This window comes from Callithrix jacchus, chromosome X (assembly GCF_049354715.1).
Source record: "Callithrix jacchus isolate 240 chromosome X, calJac240_pri, whole genome shotgun sequence".
Classification (NCBI taxonomy): Eukaryota; Metazoa; Chordata; class Mammalia; order Primates; family Cebidae; genus Callithrix; species Callithrix jacchus.
In genome coordinates, this window is record NC_133524.1 from 32,299,039 (window position 1) to 32,314,069 (window position 15,031).

The 15,031-nt window shown below is 37.7% G+C and overlaps 1 protein-coding gene and 1 long non-coding RNA gene across 22 annotated transcripts in view; one reads left to right on the forward strand and one right to left on the reverse strand.

Annotated features, from left to right (window-relative positions):
* Positions 1–15,031, reverse strand: part of DMD (dystrophin) — a 2,312,475-nt gene that overhangs the window by 341,823 nt on the left and 1,955,621 nt on the right. The window lies entirely within an intron of this gene.
* Positions 13,599–15,031, forward strand: part of LOC118150505 (uncharacterized) — a 31,149-nt gene continuing 29,716 nt past the window's right edge. The window contains exon 1 of the long non-coding RNA XR_004738603.3: positions 13,599–13,768. This is a non-coding gene — a long non-coding RNA (uncharacterized LOC118150505). The remainder of the gene's footprint in view (positions 13,769–15,031) is intronic.

Consider the following 15,031-nt stretch of genomic DNA (forward strand, 5'->3'; position numbering starts at 1 on the left):
ACAAATGTTTCTTAACCAAGACTCTTGAAAAGAAGCCTAAAAAGAGGAGGTGGTAGGGAAAGTGCCAGCATCCTTCATGCTGAGCTTGTCATGAAAAGCCAACGATGAGGAATTAGAAATCAGGTCCTATGAATATTGGTCTTTAGTACTTATCCTGGGGCTTTTCCACGTGGCTCAGGGAAGCCCTCGCACAATGCAGTTACCCAGGGGTTGGCAGCCGGTACGGCTCAGCTATGTTTTGCAGCTTCTGCATTTATCAGCAGATACATCATTCTCATGTGACGAAGAAAGTCAAGGACTGTATCTTGCTTTTTCTAGAGGATCAGAGGCCTCCTGGAATCTCTCAAATACCTGGGTGGAAGGAGCTACTCAAATGCTGTTGAAACAATTAAAAAGAAACACAGGCTGAGCGTGGTGGCTCATGCCTGTAATCCAAACACTTTGGAGGCCAAGGCAGGCTGATCACCTGAGGTTGGGAGTTCAAGACCAGCCTGACCAACATGGTGAAACCCCATCTTAAAAAAAAGAAAAAGGAAAAAAAAAAGAAACACAAGTTGAGGTGTAGGCAAGCCCTTCATGAAACGTATCAGGTTCGGAGACTTCCATTGTTATCTGTAAAATTTGACTTTTCACTCTGGTTGGTTCCCTGACTGTTGTGGTGCCTGGAATGTAGGTGCAGCTTTTCTTTCAGATACCTACTGCCTTAAGCCATGTTTTAGAGAAGCAAGTCTGAGTGCTCTTAAGAAAAAGGGAGTGAGAGAAGCAGGAAGACAGGGCAAGAAAGTCAAGCTGGGGTGTGGTATGGGCTGGAGACCAGCATCAATCTGGCCCCACGGAAATTTCCAGAGCACAAATTGTATAACAGCAGGTCTCATGTTGAGACAAAGGGATTGTCCCTTTGTCCGAGTGGTGGATTTAGGAGAGGTGTGGTGTAATGTACCAGGCAAGGTGGCTTCCTTTTGGCTGATTGAGGTTCCCTGGAAAGGTGTAAAACCATGAGCCATAAGCAGTTAATACTCAGAGTCACTGAAGAATGGGTGTACCAATCCAGGGAAGGAATCTGGCTAGGGTTCCAACAGCATCCACTACTCAGATTAACTTCATCTGCTTTCCCAATAGCCTTTACCCTTGAACTTCAGTTGTCGAGCACTTATATTTTGGTGTTTTTTTCAGGAGATGTCATCTTCTTTTTTCCTCTTCCTTCTTTCTTCTTTTTTGAGGCAGAGTTTCACTCTTGTTCCCCAGGCTGAAGTGCAATGACATGATCTTGGCTCACTATAACATCTGCCTCCTCGGTTCAAGTGATTCTCATGCCTCAGCCTCCCGAGTAGCTGGGATTACAGGCACTCACCACCACCTTGCCTAGCTAATTTTGTATTTTTAGAAAAGATGGGGTTTCATCATGTTGGCCACGCTGGTTGTGAACTCCTGACCTCAGGTGACCCACCTGCGTCGGCCTCCCAAAGTGCTGGGATTACAGTCATGAGCCACTGCACCCGGCCTGCAGGAGACTTCTTTAGTGAATTCTCATTACTAACACTATGGGGCTATTTCATAGTTCTCCAACAAAACTGGGATGTGTCACCCTTTCACTAAAAGTTGAGTCCCTCATTTCTGCCAAATTCTGAAGGACTGTGTAGAGCTAAGACCAGGGAGATACTTCCCAAACTGAGCAAATAAAACCCTCTGCCTTTAGTATCACTTATGCCTCTGGTAGAGACATTCTTGACAATAAATTATGCCACTGAAACACATACTTTTAAAAAAGTAGAGATGTGATTACATTTTTTCCAGCCACAGTTTTTATTGTGATAGCCTGAAGCCAAAATATTAGGCAGATTCTTTTCATTGTCTTCTTGCATTCAGTTTTCAGGACAATTCTTATAAACTTTCATATTTGGGCATGATCACTTTTGATGAGCAAATTGAATAACAATATAAATAATGGAACAGACTCAGAACTAACAGCTTAGATTTAGCATAATCAGAAACACTTAAGAGAGGTTAAAGTAAAAAAAAAAAGTTTTTAGGAAAACAATATCAAGTTTGTAGGTTTATATTTCCCAAGCAGTTATCAGTAATTATATTTTAACTATGGTTTTCTCTTAGACTCAACACACGTCCAAATTTGTGGCATTTAAAAAATAGCAATTAACTGCTCTGTGTTTTCCATAAAGAATCCACATCTTTTTATAAAACACAATCTCAACTGGGGGCAGTGGCCCACACCTATAATCCTAGCACTTTGGGAGGCCAAGGTGGGTGGATCACCTGAGGTCAGGAGTTTGAGACCAGCCTGGCCAACATGGTGAAAACCTGCCTCTACTAAAAAACAGAAAAATTAGCTGGGCATAGTGGCGCATGCCTGTAATCCTGGCTACTTGGGAGGCTGAGGCATGAGAATCGCTTGAAACTGGGAGGTGGAGGTTGTAGTGAGCTGAGATCATGCCATTGCACTCCAGTCTGGGCAACAAGAGTGAAACTTTGCCTCAAAAAAAAAAAAAAAAAAAACTCTAGTTTCTCTTCACAGTATCAAAAAAGAATGCATATCCAAACATAAAACGATAACTTCTTCTTTTTAACATTTTCTCTGTGCATTGATCATAATTCTTCATTTTTTAGGACATGACTTTCTATGAAGCTTATAACTCCAAGGTTCTTAAAATAAAAGCTGAATTATACCTTGATCATATTAATAGCGTCCATCTTCTTTCTTTTCTGTGTTCTCATATTTCCTTTATGTAAAAAATTTGGAAATGAGGAACAGGAAAGTATTGACCACAATGGAAAAGTTAGTGATTGATTGATTGATTGACTGAGATGGCGTCTCGCTTTGTCACCCAGGCTGGAGTGCAGTGGTGTAATCTCAACTCACTGCAACCTCTGCCTCCTGGGTTCAAGTGATTCTCCTGCCTCAGCCTCCCAAGTAGCTGGACTACAAGCATGTGCCACTATGCCTGGCTACTTTTTATATATATAGTAGAGACAGTGTTTCACCATGTTGGCCAGGCTGGTATTGAACTCCCGACCTCAGGTGATCCACCTGCCTTGGCCTCCCAAAGTGCTGGAATTACAGGCATGAGCCACCACACCTGGCTGAAAAATTTTTATTTTATTTTTAATTTTTAAGAACAAGTTGAACACAGCAGCACCAAATGATATTTTGCAAGGCATACACCTGGTAAGGAGTTAGTATTCAAAATACCCAAGGAACTCTTACAACTCAATAGTATAAAAAATGGGCAAGTAACCTGAATAGACATTTCTCCAAAGAAGATATACAAATGAATTTTCGGATTCATAGACAGGAAATAGAATGGTGGTTTTCAGGGTCTGGGGGCAGGAAGAAATCAGGAATTATTGTTGTTTTTTTCTTTTTTTTAAATTTTGAGACAGAGTGAGGCTGGAGTACAGTGGCACAATCTTGATCTCCGCTCACTGCAATCTCTGCATGCCAGGTTCAAGTGATTCTCCTGCCTCAGCCTCTCGAGTAACTGGGATTACAGGTTTGTGCCACCATACCCAGCTAATTTTTGTATTTTTAGTACAGATGGGTTTTCACCATGTTGGCCAGGCTGGTCTCAAACTCCTGACCTCAGGTGATCCGCCCACCTCGGCCTCCCAAAGTGCTGGGATTACAGGCATGAGCCAGCGCACCTGGGGGAAATTATTGTTGAACAGACATAGAGTTTCAGTTTTGCAAGATGAGTAGAATTCTGGAGATGGATGGTGGTGATGGCAGCAGAACAACATACATGGATGTAATGTCATGGAAGTATGCATTTAAACATAGTTAAGATAGTAAACTTTATGCAACTTATATTTTACCACGATTTAAAAAATCAAAAGTAAGTTCAATTTGAAAAAGAAGAAGCTGGAATAAATTTTAAAGACTTTACTGTCCTTGGGAACACGTTTCTATAATCCTAACTCTGACTGCCAGTTATCTCTCCTTTATAGACAAAACGCAAGCAAACAAATGAAAAAAAAAAAAAAAAAAAAAAACAAACCAAAAAACCAACCAACCCACAAAACACTTCAAGCTTTCCAATGACACAATTTAAACAAAAAGGTGGTTCACGAGTATTTCACAGAGGCTAAATGCAAAATATGCACAATTAAAACAAAAAGGTTTTTAATGAGCTTAAGTAAGTCATTTAAGCAGGCCATGCTCCAGGTTGCTAAGGAAACAAAAAAAATGCCAGTATTTCCTGAGAAATTTTAATTATATGTGACAAAATGAAGCAAAATGGCAGTTAATGAAACCTATTAACTTCTTTAAAAGTAAGTAATAATCCATAAACCATTAAAAATACCAACCATGAGGATGTTTATCTTCAAATTCAGAAGTTACTTTAGATGGATGAGGTTTTTTACTTTTTTTTTTTTGAGATGGAGTTTTGCTCTAGTTGCCCAGACTGGTGTGCAATGGTGCCATCTGGGCTCACTGCAACTTCTGCCTCCTGAGTTCAAGTAATTATCCTGCCTCAGCCTCCCGAGGAGCTGGAATTATAGGTGCTCACAACCATGCCTGGCTAATTTTTGTATTTTTAGTGGAGACTGAGTTTTACCATGTTGGCCAGGGTGGTCTCAAATTGACCTCAGGTGATCCACCCGCCTTGGCCTCCCAAAGTGCTAAGATTACAGGCATGGGCTACTGAGCCTTGCCTGAAATTTACATTTAACAAGTATTTGGACCTGCAATCATTTATTGGTCTATGCCAAATGTGTTAACTACCATTGCCCCTCAATGGAGGTATTGTCTTGCTGTCTCCCTCCCCTAAATAGCTCAAAACACCAGTCTCAGGCAGTGATTCCCACACAATAGTGTGCATTTCATCATCATGTGGAAGGCTTGTTAACAGAGTCTTCTAAGTCCCACTTAGTGCTTTTGATTCGGTGGGTCTAAGGTAGGCATGAAAATTTGGCATTTCTAACAAGGACTTAGAAGATGCTGAGTTCCTAAAATGCATCAAGCTTTTTTTAAAATTATTTTTCAGACAGGGTCTCTCTCTGTTGCCCAGGCTGGAGTGCAGTGGTGCAATCATAGCTTGTTGGAGCCTTGAACTCCTGGGCTCAGGCAATCCTCCTGCCACAGCCATCCAAGTTAGCCAGAACTACAGGCACACACCACTGGCATGGGTATTTTTTTTAAGTTTTTTTTTTTTTTTTTTTTTTTTTTTTGCTAGAGACAGGGTCTCTCTATGTTTTCCAGGCTGGTCTCAAACTGCTGAGATCAAGTAATCCTCCAACTTCAGCCTCTCAAATTATTGGGACTACAAGCATGAGCCACCGTGCCTGTCCCAAGCTTACTGTTGACTTAGAACCTTCAGATACACTGTTTCCTCTGGTTAAAGTTTTATATATCTGCTTTATGCCTAGCTGGCTCTTATTCATATACTTCAGATCTCAGTTATGTGTGACTATTAAAGATGGCCTATCCCCAGCTGGTTGCCCTATCTAAACTGTCTCCTTTTTCCCTGACTCTCAGCACCCTATTTTCCTTCTTAACACTGATCACAATTTGCAAGCGCATGTATATTTGCCTATTTATTTATTCATTGTTCCTCCCCAAGGCCAGAAAATTTATTAAGGCAATTCTGCATTATTGTTTTTTACCAGTATATGCCAGCACCTACTACATGATAATCCCTCAATACATTTTTATTAAAGAACAAGCAGTCAAGAGAATTAGGCACTTCTACACTAATTACTAACACTTCAGACAAATAACTATTCTCAGATTGCTTCGCAAACACAGTTTCCTACAGAAACCTGACACCAAGTTCCTAAATAAGAGAAAGCCGCTCATTTTCCTTAAATTCCATATCTGAATTATTTATATCTGTATCATTTGATTTATTTTATACTGGAGCATGTGGTAATTTCTGAAGCATCTCTCACTTTTTTGGGCAAGAATAAAACATTTCAGTTTTTGGTCTTTACCAGGGATTTTTAAAGATAAAAATGGAGTAAGTGGAAATAAAGAGGATGTAGCCTATTCAAGGAAAATATATTCTGCTTGTTGGTGGTGGTACAACTTAGTGTACCTTTTGGAGGGCGTTTTCACAACACTGAATAAAAGCATTAAAAATATTTATATATGAAGAGACTAGAAGACTACATACCAAGGCCATGATGTAGAGCAGAATAGTAAAATACAACCGAAATCCAGCCTGGGCTCTACTACCAAATTGGTTAGCCTTGGCATAGGACTAGGGATCTCTTCAGAGAAACAGTGCCTTTTTCTTCTTTGCCCAAAGAGTCCCTTGAAGAGATTGGGATTTTAGATGCCAGGGCTGAGATTACAGATAACCTCTCTCTCTCTTTCTTTCTCTCTCTCCATGCCTCTCTAATTTTTGGGCTTTTCCACTGAAGAAAAATTACTTAAATAATGATATGAACTAAGAAGTCATCAAATATTAGATGGTAACAAAGTCCATTTAAAAATATTTTCCACCTGTATAGAAAAACGATAGGAACATGCATACTTAAAGCTGTCACAAAGATGGATGAGAAGTTTAGGCATATTTCTCCTTTTTTTAGCTTACCTATAATCAGTTAAACATTGTGACAGGCAATGTTAGGAATACAAAGTCACACAAGGTCCTGTTCAGGATACTCCAGGGAGACTCTGCAAACCAGTGGGTAATAAGTTTATCCATGAGAGTCACAGACTAAGATCCTTTGTCAGGTAGCTACCTTTCTGGAGCTGATATCTTATAACACCCAGGGGCAACCTCTACCATGTAGCTTTACAAGTTTTCCTCAAACTAGACATTGGAAAGTAGGTACATGAAACTGATAAAGAGGAAGCACAGTGTGGGGAAGAAAGCTACGTGTTCAGAACTTAAATAAAGGGTAAGAGGTAGGAAAGTCTAATGTGTGTCTGAGGAAAAGTAAATAGTTTAATAACTTAAAGCATGAAGTATAGAGTGGCTGTAAAAGATTAATCATGGGGGTTTTCTGGGATCAAGATTGTGGTGAGCCTTGAATGAGACACCCTTTACAATGTAGAATAATGTCTGCAAAATAGGAATGGCATTTTCTTGGCAACTCTTTTAGTTAGATTTAATTACTACTCACTTATAAATGCATGTTTTATATCCACTAAATATTGTGCACATACGTGTGTGTATGTATGTGTATGTGTGTGTATGTGTACATATAATATATATACCTATCATCCACTGGAAAAATGGAACTCTCAACAGACTCACAGTCATTAGCAGAGGTATACAATTTAATGGGTTACTAAAAAAACAATGCAATCCACATTATGAGAAGTTGAGTCACAGAGTTTGGAAGGTGCAAAGAAGGATGTTGATGCAGGTCAGGACAGACCTCCTGAGTAGATAAGGTGGCTGAAATCTTTCACAGAGGGGAACAATAGAAGAGGCATGTGACTCTGGACATGAAATAGTCATCTGGAAAATCTCAAGTAGATCAGTATAACTTGTGGTAATTGAGGAAAGAAGAAAGAAGGGATAAAGAGTGTTCATGGACAGAGACAAGAAGTAACAATGGCCAGAAATAAGATGGTGGCAAATGGAGCAAATTATTTGCAAAATAATTTTTAAGGGTTATGCATATCTATGCTTTTGTACAAATTATTTATTCCAAAAATGATTATTGAGTACCTATTATAAACCAGAAAATATTTCAGGCAATGGAAATATAGCACAAAATAGACCAAGTCTCTGTAAGCATGCAGCTAAGGCTAATGAATATTATTTAATTTAAATGATAACTATTACTATATAGGTTTATAAAGAAGCAAATTCTAAACCAAAATGGATTCATAGCTATAAAATGAAATTTTTGACAAAGAAAATGCAGGACAAGGTATAATATTGTAGACAGCAGTCTCAAAGAGATTCTGTATTTACTTATTAAAGCAAATGAACCTACTTCTGCATGCATGAATAATGATTAATAGAGGGATCTAGGGCTGTGAGTTACCCATGCAATATGCTGTACCTAGTTTGCTTTATATGGAGCACATTTATTTAATTTTGGTTCTGGGGTAAGGCACTCACTACTGAAACTGAAACAAAATGGATTTTTATTGATTTGATTTTTCATTCAATATATTATTAACTTAGAAATACTAAAGCAGAAATGAATCAAAGATGAATACAAATTTTTTAAGAACTGAGATAAAAATAATACACAGAAGAGAACCAAAAAGGATTGCAAAATGTCTTTCAATGTCCAATTTTACTTTCAGATTATTGCGGCTCCTAAACATAATTAATGTTTTTAGTCTTTCTAGAACAGCTTTATTTCTTGAAAATAAAACAGAAAAACAGAATATTCAACTACTTAAAGTCAAATGAAAGGAACATAAAATGAATTTTTTTCATTAAAGTCTATGTAACATCCTGTTTAAAAATTAGACTGTGAAATTTAAAGAATAATGGTTCATCTTCTTTTCATCATATTCTGAGGCTGAAAAGAAAGTCTTATGTATTCATTTTTGAGCAATATGGGCCCTGTGGATCTATTATTAGTTGTCATTTTTACCTCTATGAACACATGCATATGTGAAAGGTCTAGCTTCTGGAGTCAAGAGTTTATTCAGTTTGTCATTTTTCTCACCATAAAATTGATATTTTCAAGATAATATTCTGATTTTTCTGATCACATCTTAAGGTAATATCTAATTTCATATCCTGTAATAGTCTGTTATGACAACTGCTATCATGATAATGTCCAGTTAAGTACATGCAAATGATGAATAAATTACTACTTACATAAATTAGTCTAAGTGTCAAGCTGTCTAAACAATGTTCTCAGATGCAATATAAAAAAAATTAGTCATTGGCCAAATCTACCCTTTAGAAAAAGTGATTGGTATTCAACTAACAGAAACGTTTAATAGTAATAGACTTTTTCTTTTTCAAAAGAGGAGTATGATTTAGTACCCTCAAAAGTCTGCAGGGGTGATGCTGTATTATCTAAAGGAGAATACAATTTCAGTAGAAAAAGAGTTCAAAAATCTTTTTAAAATAATGTTTTCACTAAGAATTCAGTAATTTTAGATTCAAAGTGGGTCAGATTCACCAAGACCCCTCTTGCATACAACAATCAACCCCAAACCCTAGGCAGTTTTATAGCAGAAAAGACTTTGCAAATGTCTTCCTTCAACCTTTTTTTAAAAAAACGGTGAGATGGTTCCAAAGGTAATATTTTATTCATACTGTAAGCCAAAGGAGTAACAGAATTTATGCTCATTTGTTTAGCCTATATTTCTTTTAACCTTATGTTTTATTGGATGCACAAAAGTCACCTTGATATTGGATAACCTTTGTGGAGATTCTAGCATATCGGGTTTGTGAAGGTCTAAAACAATGGACCATTCTCTTGCTTTAGCTCCATCCCTCCTAGAAATATGTGAAAATTAGAAAACAACTGGCAAGTAGAAAATAAAGCAGGTGAAATGCTGTTGCATGTAGCCTACTTGCTTGGGGGCAGATAAGAAACCTAAATCACAGGTCAGTTATATGGATATTATTTAATAAAGACATAATAGGCTTTAGGTTCACAACAATGGATAGATTTCAAAATGGGTTACAATGTTTTAAGAGTGGGAAAAAAGTAAATAAAAGGAAACTCAGCAGTAGTTTGTCATTGGTTCTTAAAAAACACCAATATAGTGCCAAAGACTCATTTGACATATACTGCCAACAAATTGACTTAACTCTGTCCATTAACTTGCTTATGCCATGTTAAGATGGTGATGATGGAATGTGAATATTTGATAGGAAAAAGTTCTAAATGAGTCAGTTGAGTGTATAATGATGCAAAATCCCAGAAAATCAAACTTCTAAAAATAAGTATGTTTTGAAACAGGACTGGCAGGCTCTTAACTAAATGAAGAAAAAAAAAAATCACCATGCAAATCAATTCCTTAAAAGAACATAGAAATTTATCTTAGTGTTAGATTCTCCAGCCTCATTCTGGTTAAGAGAGTTTCACATTTCAGGGCCGAACATACTGTGGAAATTTAATAAACATTGAGGTTTACAAACAAAAAGCATAACAATGATATGTGGACCAATTTTCAACAACATTGAACATTAATGTGCCCTTATTCTGCCTAATTCAGTTAACTAAAGTATTTAATGTACACTTGATTTGAGTGGGTTCGACCATAGCTGTTTCAATTTTACATTGAACATTAATCAAATAGCTTCTAATGTAGAATTTTATTTTTTTCTTGTCCTTCTCCTGTCTCAGATTCCAGAATAAGGAAAAAGTTTGTGTTTCATGTTTCTTGTTTAATGTCAAAAGCAAATTTTAAGACATTTGTTTCCATTACATTTATCCCACAATTCTCATTTCATATATCACTCACCCTATACCAGAACCATGAACTTTTTCACAGATATTTAGTACATTGGTTTTTGGCACCATTTTTGAGAAAAATTCCTCTTCCTCAATCACTTCAGTTAAGACTATTTTCGACTTCCTCCCAGTTGCTCTCACACTTTTACCTCATCTCTATTTCTTTCTCTTTCTTTTCTTTTCCTTTTTTTTTTTTGTTTTTTAGAGATGGAGTCTTACTCTGTCACCGAGGCTGGAGTGCAACCACACAATCTTGGCTCACTGCAACCTCTGCCTCCCAGGTTCAAGCAATTCTCTGCCTCAGCCTCCTGAGCAGCTGGGAGTATAGGCATGTGCCACCATGCCAGGCTAATTTTTGTATTTTTAGTAGAGACAAGGTTTCACCATCTTGGCCCAGGCTGGTCTTGACCTCATGATTCACTTGCCTTGGTCTCCCAAAGGGCTGGGATTACAGGCGTGAGCCACCATGCCTGGCCCTCATCTCTATTTCTATACACAAAAATATACCCTCCTCCTGAGCACAGAGCCTCAAGGTGTAGACAAGGTAAGTCATAAAATGTAGGAACTCCTGGAGAAGCTATCAGCTATTCATATCCAGCAAGTACATTTTACTTCAAAAGTATTGACTGATCCCAACTATTTTTAATGTCCTAGATTCAGAAACTGTATAAAGTACTATTTACAATTTTATCATCAGTATGTTTGGTAGGAAACTGTAAGGAGAATATTAAAATGTAATTCTTTTTATTGATAAATACAAAAAAGCATTTATACAAAGTAAAAAGTTATGTGACTACATATAGAGAGAGAGAGAGGGAGAAAGGGAGGCAGAGAGAGAGAGAGAGAGAGAGAGAGAGAGAGAGAGAGAGAGAGAGAGAGAGAGAGGTCTCACTTTGTCACCTAGCCTGGAGTGCAATGGAGTGAACAGGGCATGCTGCAACCTTGACATCCTGGGATCAAACAATCCTCCTGCCCCAGCCTTTCAAGTAGCTGGGACTACAGGCACAGGTCAGTACACCTGGTTAATTTTTGTATTTTTTTGTGCAAATGAGGTTTCACTACGTTGCCCAGGCTTGTTTTAAACTCCTGAGCTCAAGCAATTCTGCCCACCTCGGCCTCCCAAAGTGCTGGGATCAGGTGTGAGCCTCCAAGGCCAGCCATCACTACATATTTTTGATGTTAAAGTATTAATACTGGGAAGGCAAGTTATGCTATTGGTCATCTAAAGCAACCCCAAAATTGTACTGGTGTCATTAAAATACCTACAAGAAAAATGAAATAAACAACTGTCAATGTCTTCCACAAGTTAGATTTAGACAAGAAGCCATTATTCATTTCAAGGTTCCTGAGTGAAACACTGCTCCCTATCATGCTCTCTGACCTAAACTATTAATCAATATAACAGGAGGCCCTATGCCTACATTCATTTTTGAACTAAATATTCTGGATATAGATAATTATAAAAGAAATAATAAATGATACATTTATTACTTCTTGATATTATTTCTTTGTGATTGAAGAAATGCTAACACTACACAAAATATGTATTCATGTACACATACAGTAGCTTTACTATTGAATGTTCTCAGAGTGTATCTCCGAACCAGCAGCATCATGATCACCTGGGAACCAGTTGGGAATTCTTAGCCTTGCCCCAGACATCCTGAATCAGGAACGCTGGGGAAGGAGTTCACCAACCTGAGTTTCTACAGGCCCTCCTGGTGATTCTGATGTCTGCGAAAGTGAGAAGCATTCCCACTATAAATTCTTGACATTCTCAGTGATCATGTCTGGAAAACTTGAATGCCTACACATTTACAGATTCCATAACTGTAAAGCCCAACTCACTTATGAGGCCATTTTCTTACCAATAGTCATCACTTTCTTAGACTTTTTCATTCACGAACTCTTCTCTTCCATCACTAATTCTGATGAATAGCTTGATGGTAGGGTGGAGGGTAGGTGGATTTTCCATAAAGAAAAAACATTATCATTACTTATAAAGAATCACTGTACATGCAAAAACAAAACAGCATTAAAAAGCCATGTTGAAGCCAGGTGTGGTGGCTCATGCATGTAATCTCAGCACTTTAGGAGGCTGAGGTGGCCGGATCACCTCAGGTTGGGAGTTAGAGACCAGACCGACCAACAAGGAGAAACTCCATCTCTACTAAAAATACAAAATTAGCCAGGCGTCATGGCCCATGCCTGTAATCCCAGCTACTCGGGAGGCTGAGGTAGGAAAATCACTTGAATCTGGAAGGTGGAGGTTGCAGTGAGCTGAGATTGCACCATTGCGTTCCAGCCTGGGCAACAAGGGAAAAACTCCATCTCAAAAAAACAAAAACAAAAACAAAAAAAGCCGTGTTAAGTATGTACAGTGAGTGGGTTACTAGGTTTACTTACTAGTTGTAGGGGACACTTTACCTATCCTGGGCATCCATCCTCTATCTGCTGTGAGGATTGACTATTAATGTCTTATAGCTACCTGCCTTCTCCAGATGTGACCTCTGCTTATGGGGGCCGCCTGGCCCAGGCAGTAACCCGTATCCCAGGAGTGGACCACAGCCAGTGGTATGCTGCAGCAGAGCCCAAGAGCCAATTGTGTGCATCTCCTCCCCATTCCACAGTCAGTGACATCATGTTGGTAGCTAGAAATCAGCAGTGGTGGGAGTATTTAAACCATCAAAACTGGTTTTGATACACACCAGGATTCATCCCACCTCAGAGCTAGTTGACAAATATCTGCTAGTATGTCAGTTGCACAATGACTGGTATGAAAGCAAAACTCCACAGTGCAGTTTCTGTTCCAAGGCTCGCTCGCTCTCTGGATCAGACACAATGCGAGGTTTCACCTGAAATAGCACACTTGCTGAGCTCTTTCTCCTCCTGTACTATTCCTCCCTAACTCCAATACGGGCTTCTCTTGAGAGCAGACCCTCTATAAATCGCAGGCAGCTAGACCCCTGTTCTCAAGGTCTGCATTCATGGAACCTGACTTAAAACGCCATATAGCTCACCGGTTAAGCAACTGTGCACAAAAGCTTCAAATAATACATGTTCAAAATTAAGAGCTACTAGTCATGGAACTTTGGATCACAATAATCAGATGAAACTGCAAAAGATAAATCTGAAATAGCAAGGGTCTGCTCTTTTTGTCTGTATACATAAACAAGTTGATGGAAAAAGACAAAGCCTGCACAAACTGGGCAATCCTACATATTGTAATTCTAAACTTATGCTTTCATGTTCATAGGTGAATGTACTGAAAGATTCATTTACCTCAGAATTTGAAGAAAAAGCATCTGCATATTAAAACATGATGAACGCATTATGGAACATATAAAATTGATGTGAGATTAAAAAAATAAAACAAGAACCATCAAAGACATTTCATGCTTATCGAAAAAGGAGACAGGTAAGTGGAAGTGGGAGATATCAGGGTATGTCTTCTTGGCTGTTAACATAACTGAAGTGAAAAAGGTTTGAGAATCACTGCTTTTGGAAGATGCTTTTAAATAGAAAAAGCTATAGTAAGTGTAAATTCTAACTAAAAATATTATTTTAACATGAAAAAATCTTATTAAGAAAAAGTTCTTTCTTTGGCCCCATTAAAATGAGAGAGTTACATTAGTATCACAAACACATCTGTTCCCTTAATACCCAGAAAACTGATTTACCAAGAACAAGTATTCAATGCCATTGCTTAACTTAGTTAATGTCAGGTTGTGTGAGGTGTAATATTGGTGTCAAAGTTAACAGATAAATTTTAAAAATTGTAATTGTCAAGCATGACAGGAAGAAGCCAACTCCTTGGGTTATTTGATCTTAAAACACTTCCTGTTTTATCGATGGTAGGAAAGTAACAGAATTGTGAACTTTATTCTAGTCACAACTTTGGCAGATGTCAAAAAATGATTAAAAGTATGTATTGGCTGTGTGATTTCATTTTCTAAGGAAATATGGAATTTCAGTTAAATAACTCACATTTTAGCACTGTTTCTAGTTAATATGGTATATGCACATGTGTGCACAAGCTAATACAAATCCTTGCTCCCTCAGCTTGGTGCTTAATAATAATATTCCCAGGAAAACTAAGATGCCATTAATACATCTCTGAATATAATATTTATTTTTGAAATAAATTAAATGTTCACACTCTATAATGAGATCAGACTTCTCTGGGTATAGGTTTTAATCATATCATAAATTAATAAATGAATGCATTTGTATATCCTTTAATACTGAGAGTATATTAAGTTTTTTGAATAATCTTTTATTACCTAAGACTCTTGAGGAATAGTATTTATAGCTATTACCAGCCACAAACAAAGCTTCTACAATAAATCCTAGCAAACAGGATTGGTATATTATAGGATCAGATTTTGATATAGTTGTTTTGAAATCGTAGGAAGGATGGTATTCTTTGGAGAAATTTTTATTTTCTAATTAAACACTTCTTGAGTAGAATAATGTCAGATGAACTCATTAGCTGAACACTTTGATTATCCATGTTCTCCTAAAGATCCCATGACCAGAAGAGTAGCTGTACAACTCTGATTGAATACAGTAACAATAGTAACCAGTTCTAGCTCCTTCTTTTATCCCAGTCCATCAAACTAACACAAAGAAGTCCAAATTAAAATAAGTTCAATAATAAAAAGAACATGTTCCTTTTCCA